General features: G+C 34.6%; 1 long non-coding RNA gene across 1 annotated transcript; it reads left to right on the top strand.

Moving 5' to 3' along the window:
* Window positions 1–7,472: 7,472 nt before the first annotated feature.
* LOC144350671 (uncharacterized) lies at window positions 7,473–8,783 on the top strand. The gene is made up of 2 exons (XR_013420297.2): window positions 7,473–7,564; window positions 8,727–8,783. It is a non-coding gene; the product is annotated as an uncharacterized LOC144350671 (long non-coding RNA).
* Window positions 8,784–14,265: the final 5,482 nt, after the last annotated feature.

Here is a 14,265-nt window from a genome sequence, read left to right as displayed (position 1 = left end):
TTCAAACTGTGGAAACAGGACGGAAGCTAAGCCATAGCAAGATTTAAATACAAAGAAGTTTCCTGATTCTGTTCTAAACTTTTTGGGTTTTGAATTTCCCATGATGTATCATTGGGAAGAAAAGATGTATAATAATAAGGTTATTACACGGATACCGCAAATTATGCACTCATACAGTACGCCGTCGCATCGACCTCCACTGCGTGTCGGTCTATACTTCGGCTGAACTGTCTTTGTGCATACTTTACGCTGAAATTACGGTATAACCTCATATTATTATAAACTATACCACAGGGAGCCCAGGAACTATAATCAACTGTACGTAGTCCATAAGAACTAGACAAGGGATGAAGACTCCAGCGAGCTCATATTTTTTAAACTCGAAAAAACAGTCAAACAGAATGAAAAATAAAAAAATAAATCAAGAACCAGTTGAGCGAGGCTAACCGAGTCGTAACCTCGGTGTGGTTTGTAACCAGTCAAGTGATTGGTTGTTGACACATTCAGAATTGGCCACGCCTCCTATTGTGCTGTGCGTTCGGGACAACCGTTAATTACTTGTAAATGGAGTCAATTTTTGTAGTTTTCTTGATTTATTCTGCAGATATCAGTAATATATAGGTATGGCTTTGGCGAAATTTGAAAGAGCAGTCAATATTCTTCACGCTGGTATTTTTTCAGATTTGAACTGTTTTTTCGAGTTTAAACAATCTGAGTCTTGCCGATAACATTTTGGTTCAAATAACCTTTCCACAAAACCGGAAGTTGTAACAACGCTTTTGGCCGTTGTGTGTCGCCGTTTTGAACTACAAGTACATCATTTAAACCTTATAGTCGGGGAAATTCACTCGCATTAAATTGCGTTCGCCATGCTAGGCAATCAAAAAAATTATTTGCACTAAAGTACGTTCAAGACATGCACGTTCTCATGACGTTGTCATAGCATAAACACGGGGTTTATTCTCGCTCACTAGAATTAAAAAATGATTGGGGTCGACACCGTAGCTAACGCCGCGGTAAGTAATCTCTCACCTCTAAGGGTATAATTGTCGTCAAAATAATTTACGTTCCAAATTTTGCTTTTCTGGCGTCTCTAATAAATAAGCTACTAGTATATCACCGCTGGGCTGAATCAATTATCACCCCAAGAACGGATGATTGGGCGAAAATCATCATTTTTTTTTTGACCTCGACATTTTTCGCTCAGCCATTCACGGTAAATTTTGATTCCCCGGGCGCAGTCTAATAAATTACCTATCTAAGCGCTGGACTAAATCATTCATATCGCCAAATAAATATGGAAGAATGGGCGAACATTCGCCGTGATATTGCATTACATTGCGTTTTTGTTCAATTTTGTTTCAAAGGCTGCAGTCGCACAGGGATAACCAGAACGTTGAAAACTTCGTCGTGAAATTCACGTTACGTTTTCGAATTCCCTCAAATTTGTTTTTATCTTTGTCATCAGAGTGAATTACAAAATTAATAAGTGTTCCCTGGGAATCTTCGCCGATATATTCACTCGGAAAAACAATGGCAATAAGACTTGATTTCAAGGACGCAGGTCGTTCAGATCGAACGATTTCAATGTATGTCTAGAAATATGGTAACGTTGTCACTTTAGTGAATATATAGAACATGTCCTATCCAAATAAAGGATATTGATATGCCAAATGAACAACTCCGTACTGGAACGTCTTCAGTATAAAAAGTCCTCTACTCTCCGAAATTTGACAGTGGCAACTAGTCCAAAATGGACTTCCTTTTCAACGCGCCTTTAATGTAATCACAGTGTTGAGGGACTGTGATGTAATGTTGACGTCGCCTTACGTAAAAACAGACATTCAGTCTAAAACAACTGAGCAAATGGATGGGAATATCAGTTAAATCAATCATGAAAACTGATGGTTCGATTGATGGCCGGAATAGCTTTATATGCAATTGTGATACTCAATTTCTATGTGTAAAATATCGCTGGTATGGACAGCGACGGCTGACAGACTATTTTGATTCTATAAGCTTTCTTGACACGGGCAACTAACTTTTATCTTTTTGTTTACTATTCTGACTTTTTCTCGGTCGAATTTTACACTGATAAGTAAGTATTAAGTAAGTAAACGATCCGACGCTTATTCAACATAAGATTTTGGATACCAGTTAGGACCAGAAGGTAGCGTCAACATATAGCATTAATGGGCAATTGTCATTTAGTGAGAATCCGTTTTTTAAATCTCATTTATTAGGATTTCAGCATGAAGCAACACGTTATCATTATAGCAAGAAAATATAATAATTTCTTTTGTCCAGGTTGTATAATGGATTCAATAATTAATATATCATGGATATTTTTGTAAAGTGTACCTTTATGTATTACCGGTAAAATATGCACACCAATAAACTGATAAAAACCTCAAATGCAACCAAAGTACACATACAGAGTAAACACAATTATCGAGAGTGATTTAGGATTACCGGTAGTTAAAATGTTGCCAACATGATGTGAAATTATATATAATTGGTGGTGGGAATTACCAAGCAATTTTATAAAATAATCAACACATATTTTCGTAAAAAGCACTAACCGTGAAATACACCCATCATTGTCGCCGATGGAATATTTTATATTGCAATTTCTTAATTTAATTTTGTTTTATTGCAACACATTAGTGACCCCTCGCTAAATCGCGGGTGTCGGGATCCAAGCAAAAACGCGACATATCAGGGTTTGTTAGAGGGGGATTCATGCGTTGAAAACGGATAAATAGGACATATACACACATGTGTTCTTAGTAAGTTTTCTTTACTGAAAAACATCACAGCTTCCATCCCCACATGGATTAAAATATGCAATCATAGTACACATGCAAAGTAAACAGAATTATGTGAATTTGCATTGGTGGTGGGAATTCCCATGCCAGTTTATAAAATCGTGAACAAATATTTTCGTAAATAACACTAATTCTAATTAGGTGTATCATTTATGCATATAATTACATATTGCATATACTTTGTATCATTTTAATTATACATGGTATCAACACGAAAGCCAAACATCGCGAAAACCAACCATTGCGAAGTTCTCATTCATACATAACAAATATATTCTGAGATTAACCTATCTACCAGTGGGCTCTTTACCGATACCTGAATACAGGTTAGTGTCCTTTGTGTACGTGACTAATTTCATTTTGTACGCCTTTATAATAAGTAGGTTAACAAGACATCCAATCATATATTGCATCCAATAGATTCTTGTATTAACCTAATACGTACGTACCTAGGCAACGTAATACACAACTCTTTCCACCGACTCGTTAATCTGGACATCAAAGTATATGACTTATTATTTCCATACTTCTCGGTCATAATTTCCCTCTGGGTATATTTCTTCCGATAAAATTTGAAAGTCACTAAATCTGACATCTGAATATATTTTGTTCGTTATTTAAGCCAAAAAAACTTATTATTAACTTCTTTGGATTCTGTTAACATATAATGAGCGGAAATTACAATACTAACCTACAGGACCTTTACGACCTTACATCTGTGGAGTGTTTTAGATAAACATTGGCGTGTTGTCATCGATTTTGAAATATTGCACTCAGATCGGTAGACTTGGTGTCGCCGACATCGACAGCACTACCAACTCACGATATCATACACGCTGCGTGATTACTCAGTTCGCCTGCTGTCGCTTAGATGGCAGAGATGGAAAATCGTCAGAGTTCGTCCAGAAATTGTGAAAATGTTTTGAACGTAAATTATTCGTCGAAGTTTCAAAAGCAGTCAGTGTTTCGAAACCCACAATTTGCCAGAAGTGGCAGTTTAGACAGTGGATTATATTGGGTTCGACGAAACCAACTCTACGGGTTCGACTACAAACTGATAAGAACAACACCAATGTTTATAGTAACGCAGTAATCAACTTCAGAAGTATACGTATATTTTGTTCAAAGTTTCACTGTAACTACTGAGCAGAAAATATCTGAGGGTTTCACTACATTTTAAATCACGCAAAAGTGACACAAAACTGATTCTCGAAGGTAAACAAGTTAAGATGATAGAAATGACTAGTAAGCCCATATAAATATATACGTACCCCTGGAGTCACATCGAGATACCCGTTTCCATGATGTTGTATCCATTAGCATTCGCCCATGTTTTCCTAAATGTTTCAAAATTTTTCGTTATATGTTGTTTCCTTGAAGAATCCGTCTTCCTGGATGATAAATAAAAATACACAGACAGAATACATGATAATACTAAGCCAAAATCACTTGTACGATACTAACTGAGTAAAATTATGGATATATGTTATTTTTTAAAATAATATCATGTAATATATATATATTGTTGCATATGCTTAGCAAGAACATCCTTATATTTGATCCCATGTGTGTTCAATGTGGATTAGTATTACATGGGTTGAAAATTTAAGGGAACAAAATCTGCAACTCGTGCCCCTTAATATATTGATCTATTTATTCCTCTAAGCTGATTGAGTCTCGAGGTAGATGCAAAATGCTCCCGAGGGAAATCATTGGTTAGGTTGGCTACCAGAAAACGTATGGTTTATTTTATGTACGTGGTATACGTGCGCAATTTGTGTATTGGGCCGAACCATTTGCAGTCTATATAAGTCCATGGGGGTGCATGGATGCCGGTAATTGGGCATTCAATTTTCCTATTTAGGGCAGTGTGTTTGGCGTATCTTGAATTTTCAAGGTGAATGTTCCGGCAAAGCACTCCGGTTGTGGAGGGAGAAATGTCCGAACGAAACAACACCGTGCAGGACGGCCGCGATGGTTTGACGTAGCCTTGTACGACTTTTCTAGAGCCATGGTTCGATTGTGTGTGTGCCTATGCCGTATATAATTTATCTAAGTGTTAATTCGACAGCTTATCAATATTATATTGTCATTCGTGGAATAAATGGAAAGGTTTCTGCTTCGACATATCTAAATGTATTGAATCCCAATGTAATAAAATTCTAGTATAAGAAATATTCATTATAACAAATTACGTGTTTGCATTGGGGAGCATAACTATTTGCCAAGTAAATTCATTTTAACAAAAAGCCATAAACTAATAGTAATGATAACAATAATGATACGAAGACGGGTTCAGCCGTAATTACGTGTTCGTCTTCGCCTCACATTATTGTTTAAATAACAGAGATGTGCGCAATAGTCGACGAGAAGGGGTAAATTATCACATAATAATGAGTAGTGCGGAATTCGTATACCTCCAAACAATTAAAAGTATATGTAGCGGTAAGCTTTTGAAGCACGAAATCGAGTAGTTAGCGCAAGTCGACGACACTCACAAGCAATTGACATGCAATAACACGCGCATAGGTAATTTTTTAAATGACGACTCGTAACTACTTTGTTTTTTAAGCTACTCTTATAAATGTGGACAAACACTGAATATTGCTGATTCACGAGTAATCTTTTTTTCCCGCACTGTTCCCCCAAGGTTATCGCCTGTTAACTGGATAGCATATTGTACCTGTTGTCCAATGAGAAAGCCCCATCGCCGCATACGGTAGTATTATGTATAACAGTGCGCCATCGATTCTACTTACGGCATCTGGAGGTAAATGCCTTCATACATATTTCAGTAGATGCTTGGTATATGATCTTATGGGATTAATATCAGTATTTGTTCTCAAGGTTCCTATGGTAACTGTAAGTCAGTCATTTAAACACAATTGTGGCGATAAACAAATTTGATTTGTATTGCATGAATGGAATCAGATAGGGAATATTATAAATGATGTCAGCTGCCCCGATGTTCTAGTATTTCTGCTCGCAGTTAAATCGCATATGTTACCTCGGTTGCTGGTAAAGCAGTACGTCTTAGTTTACGTGGAAGGTTGGTGTACGAAGCACTTTGTTACTCACACAGGTATGTTCAGTGTCTGTACGTACGAAAACGTATCGTAATGTAATATGATCACCATCTTCAACCATTCTGTATAGAGTATAAGCCGTATATGATGTGTTCTGTAAAACGTGCACTACTTCCGTTGGCGTCTGTATTGCAGAATTCATCATTTATGGTTTCGAATACATGATTAAACATGAAAGTATATCAATCAAATGCCCGTTGTTTGGGTATATTTTACTGCTTTTAACGTTTACGTAATTCTCTTTCGATTTTGAGTAGCGCAACTCGCTAAAACATCTGAGCAAACCATTTGTATTAAGGTATAGGTCGTAGGCAGCTCTAACAATATTCGTGCATCCTTAATGCTTTTGTCCCATACTTACAATTTCGTAATTCCACCACAAGTGGAGCACAGTCTTTGTATATATATTCAAGGTTTCGATATTCGATATAAAAGTTTGAAAGATTTGCACTGGGTAAAAGATAATATAAATAACTATTTCTTTTTTATTTGTATTGTACAGTCAGTTTAAACTTGAATAGCTCCTAAGGTTTTGCTTTATGTCATGTGAAATTTACATGCTATGTCGATGTCTTGTCGTTAGTATGCTTTGTTCTATTATACAAATATGGTATTATTTTAAAAATCTTACTCAAATATTTAACATAGTATCATAAAAATAACTGGATACACTTATCTGGATAAATAGTGTGACAAATTCTAATTAAATGGACACTAATTTTGTGAGCTGTTTATTTTTGAAACTTTCGAAATCGAGATAATACCAAATTTAAAGCATGAACATCTACCTTAGCTTTCCTTAGCTTTTCAAGGATACTTTTAGATATTTTAAATTATTTTTTTGTTTGTTTATGTACCAGTTCCGAAATGTTAACTGTCGTTGCACTTCAACACCCTTCTCATATATTTCTGTTACATCGTTGTAATACTGTCTTACCTGATTTCTAATCAAAATAATAAAAATACTTTTGAAGAAAGAAATCAACTGAGTGGTTAGCGCAAGTCGACAACACTCACAAGCAATTGTCATGCGACAACACACCCATGATAGGTGATTTTTCAGATGACGACTCGAAATTGCCTTCTTGTTTCAACTGCTCTTACAAATGTGTACAAACACTGAATGTTGCTGATTCACGCGCGATTGTTTGTTCTGTGCCCCCCCCCCCAAACTGCTAGGTTATCGTCTGATAACTGGATAGCATGTTGTACCAGTCGTCCAATGAGAACGCTCCGTCGCAGCGTACGGTACTATTATGTATAACAGTGCGCCATAAATTCGATTTACTGTATCGAGAGGTCTTCATACATATTTCAGTAGATGATTTGTATATGATTTTACGGGATTAATATCAGTATTTGTTCTCAAGGTTCCTATGGTAACTGTGAGTCAGCTATTTAAACACAAATGTCGCGATAAACAAATATTGCATGGATGTGTCATCAATATATAAATAAATAAATACGAGAACGAGCTATGTAATTTATCGGCCAATCAGATAGGGATATATTATAATGTTGTCAGCTGACCCGATGTTCTAGTATTTCTGCACGCAGTTAAATCGCATATGGTACGTCGGTTGCTGGTAAAGCAGTACGTCTTAGTTTACGTGGAAGGTTGGTGTACGAAGCACTTTGTTACTCACACAGGTATGTTCAGTGTCTGTACGTACGAAAACGTATCGTAATATATTATGATCACCATCTTAACCATTCTGTATAGAGTATAAGCCGTGTATGATGTGTTCTGTAAAACGTGCACTACTTCCGTCGGCGTCTGTATTGCAGAATTCATCATTTATGGTTTCAAATACATGATTATACATGAAAGTATATCAAGTAAATGTCCGTTGTTTGGGTATATTTTACTACTTTTAACGTTTACGTAATTCTTTTCGATAATGATCAGCGAAACTCGCTAAAACATCTGAGCAAACCATTTGTATTAAGGTATAGGTCGTAGGCAGCTCTAATAATATTCGTGCATCCTTAATGCTGTTGTCTCTTACGTACAATTTCGTAATTCTACCACAAGTTGAGGATACTGACAAAAAATACAATTACCAAGAAAAGTGTGAAAATGCATTTTTTACAAAACATAGTCTGTACATAAAGAACGAAAAGCATTATTTGGTTTAAAAAATGACGCCAAATCGCCATGTGCTTTACTAAATAAAAGTTTTTTTAAACAGCAATCAATCTTTGTATATTAAAGTTTTAGCTACTAGTATTTGATATAAGTGTTTGAAAGATTTGCACTGGAAAGATGATAATAAAAATAACTAATGCTTCCTACTTCGTGTTATACAAATAGTCAGGGAAGTTTAAACTTAAATACTATAAAACATGTCGTTTTAGCTAGCACGTTATTTTAGCTAATGTCGCTAATTAGAATAGAATATATTCTCTCAGTAAGATTATTGGTACTTTACCTAAATTTTTTTTAAATTAGTTAATTCATGCATTGAGTTAAATTCGATAAAATTGTATGTAGCTATTTCAAAGTGTTTTACAGGAGCTCCTAAGGTTTTACTTTATCTATGTGAAATTTACATGCTATGTCGATGTCGTTATTGTGATTTGTTCTATTATACAAATGGGGTGCCACTTTCAACTTACTTAAATATTTAAGTACCATACAAATAACTGGATACACTTACCTGGATAAGATAACACATTTAAATAGTGTGAACATTTTAAATTTAATTTACACAAACTGAGGTAATACTAAATTTAAAATATGGACACTTACCTTAACGTTCCTTATTATTTTTTTTAAATATTACAATTTAGTTTTTTGTTTATGTTCCAGCTCCGAAATGTTAAAAATGGTATCGAACACTGTCTATTTGTAAAAAAAAAAACACAATTATATGTGAAACATCACTCCCGGAACAAGGTAAATACATAATATGTTGTCAAATATGCCGTGTTAGCTGGAACAAAATATGATACTTGGGGCAGGGTCTAATCTCTTAAAAAATATACCTACAATGTGGCTTCTAAAACAAACAAAGCATCCTAACTCGGTGAGGGTGTTGTTGATAAATCTAGCGTAATTTAGAAAGCTTGCTTAAATTCATATTCAGCATCTAACAGTAGCTGGTATCTCACAGATTTGTAAACAATGGTACGTAATGTTACTCTACTGAATCAGTGGTTTCAAACCTAGGGATGGGAGAATAGCGATTCATAACGAAGTGGGAAAATGCTTTTCATTGCGGCAGAGTGTTATTTAATAGTATTTAATAGCCCCGGGCAAGTGTGAATTGGAGATGTGACTATGCTAATGAGTGTTGTTAATCACTTGCATAGCCTATGACGCATCCTGTTTCAGCGGTCCAACATCACGTGACTTTGATTGACAGTAGTTAATTATTCAAGATTAGTAGCGTGTCCCTTTCCCCGGTTTGAGTTTTTGACTTTTATCTGCCAAAATCTCAGCTCGTACACTATTTATTGTCATAAATACTACACACAGTCACTGCTGTGATATTCATAGTCGCATGCATCCACTTTGGCATGACATAATCGACCTGTAAGTTCGAGAAAACGCGCTATTACCGGGGCTTGGCTGGAGCTGTTTACTACAGCGTGACAAGCAAGGAAATAATCCCTATTGTTTAGGACCGTATTTATAGTATACCTGGGCCTTTAAACGAATGTTTATGTGTTAATTTCCCTTTCTGTGATTGTTGAAATATCATTTTTGTAGCAGAAACAAATTTAATTTAAATTAAATGGAAATGTTGTTTCTTTACTTTCTTTACTTTCTTTACTTTCTTTACTTCTGTTTCTTTCTTTACTTTAAACTTGAATTTAGTATGAATATTCCTAAATCCGCGATCACCAGCGCCACCTCGTTCGCACATACTTTTGCATTTTATGATTTCCTGTGTTGTGAGCCGAATGTGTCTGCTGCAATTAATTGAAAAGAAAAATGGTAATACGATTATGTAATATTATTATTACAGTTATTTACGGTTGTGACGTTTAGTCTGACAAATAATATGCGGATAGGATAAGGTAAATGTCACAGTATACACGTTAAGCATTGCCATTTTATGATTACACGAAGAAAGACAATCTAACCGAGCGGCTGGTACTGTTTGTATTGCATTGTCACGTGAATATCTAACTGCATAACAACTAATACTACTAAGTAAAATTACACTGACTTGTAATAATATCTACTGAAAGTTTATTTTGGAAAAAGAGGTCGATAGAAGGATAATATTACTGCCTAATATCCATAACCGTCAGCGACCGTAAAAGCAAACAAATGCCTCATTTTAATAAATTAGCATATTGCTCGAAAGCATAGTTCTGTCATTTTGAAAATCACAGTTGGCCATATGATAAAACGTATTATCACTAGTATTATTTATGGTTTAATGATTTAGTCTTCGACTTCTCATATATTTCAGTTGTCTTACCTGATTTCTAATCAAAATAATAAATATACTTTATTATCACTATTAGCAGCCTTGTATTTTTAGCTCCTGGTTGTCTGCAATTCCCGGAAGATCTAAAGTATATATGAACCAATAAACACAGAATTTGGTTACAGTCACTTATATTTCTTGTATAGTGTTATTAATGAACATGTTAAAGTTTCTATTGCAATAAAACACGATTGATGTAATTGATTATATGTTAAGTCATGTATGGATTGTATGTTTTAAATGGTAAATTATATTCAATAACTAGAATATTACCGCATTGATTGACATAGCTTACGTCGAATCTCCGCAACCCAAATTGAGATAATCATGTATAGCTGTTTTGTAATTGATTTGAATTCAACGTGCAAATAAAGAAGACGAAGGACGGCTTTCCGTTTTATCGGACATTGCCTTCTCTAGTATTTTAGGCGCTAATTGCTTATGTTCAAGATTTGTTTTCACGTAAGTCGGACGCAATAGTCAACGTAGCCAGATATGGTGACGTGAATGGATTTAATCTGAAGCTAAATTTGACATGTCTACTGTTGACTGTAATTCGAAACCAAGATCACATTCAATGTCCTTGGAATTGGTAATTATAATCAAATTCTGTTTTTTTTAGGTTTTAAGTATCTAAGTGCTCATTTCGATCCTAATTGCTGAACCATTCTCGTGGAGGTATACTTTATACCGCAGTATGTATCTTTCTTAATGAGCCCCTCATCAGTAATCCACAAAACCTTCAATTGGATTTTTTTTAAATAATATTGCTTGGTTGGTTAGTTGGTTTAAATTATTCACATATGTATGGACCTACGGAGGGATAATCGGCATTCACTAACAGCATGCACATTGAAGCAGAAATGATTCAAGGGTATAGCAGAGTTAGCATCGTATCAATAATTCACTTATTTTATGGCTAGAAACAGTTCTACCTTAACAACACAGTGCATTATATTAACGTTGTTCGCAATGAAATTTATTTTATAATATCATTGTGATTTATTGCACATTTCTCCTTGCTAGTTTCGACGGCATTATTACCTACGAGATAATTGACCCGTGAATGATTCCATCCTACCGTATATATCTTCTGACGACTTAGTTGACTAAAACGCTTATGTCTGTATCTGAGGAGAAAATATTGATACATTAGTGGTAAAACACGTCATGCCTGTCAATTTGGCATTTAGTAATTTTGAATGTATTCTATTTGGAAATTCGAAAATTAAAAAAAAAATCTTTTAACATTGAATATTGAATACTATGTTTCTCAATATACTCACCAAAAGCATGTATAATAATATAATAACTACATTTTTATTTCAACTCAAAATATAATTTAGTAATAACGGTCTACTATTTGATGCACTCAGTTAATCCTCATTTACTCAAATTAAATATTGCTTACATCCTCCATTGTACCACCGAGCAAAGATTGTCTATAGTACTCGGTCTACCTTGTTAAATTATATCTCAAAGCATAAAGCGTGGATGGATAAATAAATGGACGTTGCGTGTTGAATATTACACAGACGCAAACACGTTTAATGTGTAGAACGTTGGTGGTAAAACATTTCTCGTGACAGACTGATGTATGCCTGTTAAAAGCATCACTACCGGTTACCCATTACTTCAAATTGTTTGCGTTTGTGGTGTATTGTCTAATTGGAAACCTAAGATTGATGTATGTAAATCACACTCGTCACACGTTGACGTCACAAACGCGGAACTTAATGTACATATATATATTTAAGCAATCTGGTGGAAGGTGTGTGCCGCCGAAAATGTAGCAAATATAATTCGAATCAACTGAATTCTACTATTATGATGCGGTAGATAACCTTGACATTATTATATCTGTCACTTACTGGAATTTGCGTTGCCATGGTTACCTGTTACCCATTCCTGGGTACAATGCTTGAAACTAATCACAAAGCATACATTATAACAGAAACAATTATTTGATAATAAAAAATATTAGTGTATCATATATTTATTGTAACAGAAATTTAAACGTGATAAGGGAAAAGACTGCAATTATACCTGAATATTGCGTTTCAATCGTCATCACGAATTAAAACTCATGACTGTAAATCAAAATGTAATAACCGCACCAAAGTTGGCCTTACATAGTAAGCACTCTCATTTCGACCCCTTTGACAGATTCGTGCTATAGCTTTAGAAATTCAGGAATAGAAAAGCATAGTTTAGAAGTAAGACCCAGGCATGTGTACATGCAGGATATTTTCGCGGTACATCGAGGTGATCGAAAATTTGAGCAATACAAGTAAAATTTGTTTTCCAATTTGACAACGAGGTGCTGAATAAAACTTTAAAAAGATAACAATTAGGCCCGCTTTTGTTTTTGTTTTGTGTGTGTTAATATAGCCAATAATATATTTTGTGAGTTTGACTATTTTGTATATAAGTAGCATTACATTGTTATCGCAGTGACTTCTGACCCAATGAATACATGAATTACTAGTATTTCTGAAATTTACAACACTTAAAGTCACTGGATATGAAGGGTGTGAATATAATGTGATATTCATACAAAGGCCTATATGATGCAATCTACGTAAGTGAATCCCGTTCAACCGGATACTGTTATAATTCGAATAGATTAATAAGTGGGTAAGCAGATGATTCCGTTGTATGACTCCTACTTACTTTCTACATGTATATATCACATGAATATATTAACCTATTTTTTCTGTCCTCTTTTCCGTATTTTGAAAATGTGTGTACATCCTACCTATGTTTATCAATAATAATAGATGTCTCAATTTGTATAGATATAACAGATAGATGACTTATTTCCGCTGCAGTCAAATTGAATAGGTTCTTCTATTACATGTTACAATTACGTTGCCCATAAATATAAATAATTAATTTGATTTTTGTAAGTAAAACTGTCTGAGCTGTATATGTTCTATGATCTAATACAGGCGAGTTATTTGAATGAAAGTGAAAGAATGATAGGTCTGATTTGAAAATTGATATCATCCTACATGTACGATTAGTGTGGCGTAGTTATTTCCCGTGGTCGTAAGTTCTCGTCTTATATGTTGCGTATTTGTATGTTTACAATGTGCCGGTAATTGTATTACTTGTAACATACAATGGATAACAAGTATGTTGATGATTTTGTTGTTCAATTGTATATTTATACAATATTTACACTATGATTATTATTATTATAAGTTCAAAATTGTAAAAATTGCAAAATATAACTGTGGATATTCTATATATACATTGCGACGTTCAGTGTGTCACATACGTTTGTGTTAATAAAAATCTGATTTTAATGATGTACCGCTTCCGGGAAAAAACGAGTTTCCAAATCATCCATACATAAATGAATTGTAATATTGCGGCAGTTCACTCGATGTCGCAACTGATTTATCAAATTTAGAATTTCAAGATTTGTTCTCACTGATTTGACTGTATTGTAAGATGACGCAATTTTATGTTGGATTGCATTGTAATTGAGTTTAATTAAACTCCAATTACATTTTGTGTGTGTTCTATTCAACCATTATCCCAATACCCGTTTGTCAGGTTTACATATTATTTGCTCACTTTGCAAAATAATTAGCCAATTTCCCTATTTTCCATGGATATCTCAAGAATCACGTAATGGATTTCAATTAAACGTTATACAATGCACATTTCTGGGTTTGGATTGAAATCCGTTGGGATATTTCAAGCACTGTTTCTGACAGGACAAATGTAACCAGTGCATGATTGAAGACATCGGATTCCCCCTTGTCTTTGTGAAGCATAACACAAGCTTTTACAAGTCATTCAAATAAATTAGTTTCACCATTGACTGCTCTTATACAAATATTTACTGATGTATTACCAATTGTTAGTTTTTACAGAGTATGACGATATGACAGC

This window comes from Saccoglossus kowalevskii, chromosome 7 (assembly GCF_978046115.1).
Source record: "Saccoglossus kowalevskii chromosome 7, keSacKowa6.1, whole genome shotgun sequence".
In the NCBI taxonomy this organism is placed as follows: domain Eukaryota; kingdom Metazoa; phylum Hemichordata; class Enteropneusta; family Harrimaniidae; genus Saccoglossus; species Saccoglossus kowalevskii.
Note: the sequence above shows the minus strand (reverse complement) of the source record. Positions and strands in the feature narration are given on the sequence as shown.